Genomic DNA, 2,416 nt, shown 5'->3' on the forward strand with positions numbered 1-2,416 from the left:
GTGGAGGCCTACATCCAGATGCTTTTCACCTTTTTTTATGTAAATGTTATTTTATTTTCAGAAAGAAAAACATTTTCCCTAAAGAAAACCTACATAACAAAGGTAATAATAACATAACATGAAAACTGTAAACACATATAGAAAACATTTAGACCAACTCTGCTCAACCTACTCCTAAATATATGTCAATTGAGTAATCAAAAATTTACCCCATCTCAACTGGAAAACCAGAACCTAAAATGCAACCATGCCTGGGGAAAAAGCCCCAAATTTTCTTTCCTTTTACCAAAAAAAAAATAAAGGAGGGTAAGGGTAAGGGGGGGGGGAACAAGGGAGGATATTACTCAGGAGCTAGAATTAAAAGGTATGGAGGCTGAATACACAAATTCAGTCAACTATGAGAGCCCTTCCCACCTCTGAATAGATAAACATATTCCAGAAGGACCAGGTTTTCGTGTATATCTCTCGTTTCTGCTGGGCGGTCAAGACCAGATCTTCCATCCGGTTCAACTCCTCTACCCTCCTGAACCACAGCCCTACTGAGGGAGGGATACAGAATTTGGCCGCATTCAAAAGGCGACAAAGAAAGAAAAAGAGGGGAATGTTTTCGATCTCCATATCAACACCAATCGATCAAGCAACTTAAATGGGCTGCTTGATAATATCTGTAAAGATCAGGGACAGCTAGACTGCCAAAGCATTTAGGGAGGATCAACAGAGACCTCCTAATCCTTGGATGTTTATGCGCCCAGGGTCAAAGGCACCAAGAGACTAGGAGACGAGGGCAGCATGCATTTCTGAATAAAAGAGCAAGCAAATCCTTTGTTCCTAGGGATTGAATTGTAAGCTGATCAAACTTTTGCCACTGTGTTTAAAAGTCCCAGCAGTGAACGGGGCTCGTCAGAACTTGTTACAAGTGATGTTCTCGGCTCGTTGGTCTAGGGGTATGATTCTCGCTTCGGGTGCGAGAGGTCCCGGGTTCAAATACCGGACGAGCCCAAACTTTATGCAGCAGGCCCGATTTCCCATAGTCAAGGTGCCTTTATGCTATGCTTGAACTTTTGCAGTGCCCTTGTCTACTGCTCAGCCTAGCCCGGGAAACCAGCCAAAGTAGGCAAGCAGCTTACGGCTCGTTGGTCTAGGGGTATGATTCTCGCTTTGGGTGTGAGAGGTCCTGGGTTCAAATCCCGGACGAGCCCATGTGGACTTCTTTTTCACCTCTGTGGAACCCATCAGCACAGAGATGATTTTACCGTGACTTGCAGGTACCGGTCATCGCCTAACCCTTTCTCATGGAAGTCAGTCGAGACCTACATCCAGATGCTTTTCACCTTTAGTTGACAAAGAACTTCAAAAGGAGCCCACGGCCTTCCTTGAACATGCTGCCGACAATGTAAATTGTAGAAAGTTGAAATTGCATCCAAACTTTAGCCCTTAGTGATACCGTGTTCAATTTTCACATCAACTGCAACAGGTGCTGACGAGCCCCATTTGTTCGTATGGATTGAATTGTAAGCTGATCAAACTTTTGTCACTGTGTTTAAAAATCCCAGCAGTGAATGGGGCTCGTCAGCACCTGTTGCAGTTGATGTGAAAATTGAACACGGTATCACTAAGGGCTAAAGTTTGGATGCAATTTCAACTTTCTACAATTTACATTGTCGGCAGCATGTTCAAGAAAGGCCGTGGGCTCCTTTTGAAGTTCTTTGTCAACTAAAGGTGAAAAGCATCTGGATGTAGGTCTCGACTGACTTCCATGAGAAAGGGTTAGGTGATGACCGGTACCTGCAAGTCACGGTAAAATCATCTCTGTGCTGATGGGTTCCACAGAAGTCCACATGGGCTCGTCTGGGATTTGAACCCAGGACCTCTCGCAAACAAAGCAAGAATCATACCCCTAGACCAACGAACCGTAAGCTACTTGCCTACTTTGGCTGGTTTCCCAGGCTAGGCTGAGCAGTAGACAAGGGCACTGCAAAAGTTCAAGCATAGCATAAAGGCACCTTGCCTGTGACAAGAAGACAATGGGAAATCGGGCCTGCTGCATAAAGCTTGGGCTCATCCGGGATTTGAACCCAGGACCTCTCGCACCCAAAGCGAAAATCATACCCCTAGACCAACGAGCCGTAAGCTGCTTGTCCACTTTGGCTGGTTTCCCGGGCTAGGCTGAGCAGTAGACAAGGGCACTGCAAAATTTCAAGCATAGCATAAAGGCACCTTGACTGTGACAAGAAGACAATGGGAAATCGGGCCTGCTGCATAAAGCTGGGTCTCATCTGGGATTTGAACCCGGGACCTCTCGCACCTGAAGCGAGAATTATACCCCCAGACCAACGAGCCGAGAACGACACTTTGTGTGGAGAATATTTTTTTTCCCCAAAAAATAGCCTTCTCTTGCCCAAAAGTCCTCTTCCTT

The 2,416-nt window shown here is 45.7% G+C and overlaps 3 non-coding genes across 3 annotated transcripts; 2 read left to right on the forward strand and 1 right to left on the reverse strand.

Moving 5' to 3' along the window:
• The first annotated feature begins 927 nt into the window (after window positions 1–927).
• On the forward strand, window positions 928–999 carry TRNAP-CGG (transfer RNA proline (anticodon CGG)). The gene has a single exon. It is a non-coding gene; the product is annotated as a tRNA-Pro (tRNA).
• Window positions 1,000–1,127: 128 nt separating this feature from the next.
• Window positions 1,128–1,199, forward strand: TRNAP-UGG (transfer RNA proline (anticodon UGG)). The gene has a single exon. It is a non-coding gene; the product is annotated as a tRNA-Pro (tRNA).
• Window positions 1,200–2,054: 855 nt separating this feature from the next.
• Window positions 2,055–2,126, reverse strand: TRNAP-UGG (transfer RNA proline (anticodon UGG)). The gene has a single exon. It is a non-coding gene; the product is annotated as a tRNA-Pro (tRNA).
• Window positions 2,127–2,416: the final 290 nt, after the last annotated feature.

Source organism: Aquarana catesbeiana, linkage group LG01 (assembly GCF_042186555.1).
Source record: "Aquarana catesbeiana isolate 2022-GZ linkage group LG01, ASM4218655v1, whole genome shotgun sequence".
In the NCBI taxonomy this organism is placed as follows: Eukaryota; Metazoa; Chordata; class Amphibia; order Anura; family Ranidae; genus Aquarana; species Aquarana catesbeiana.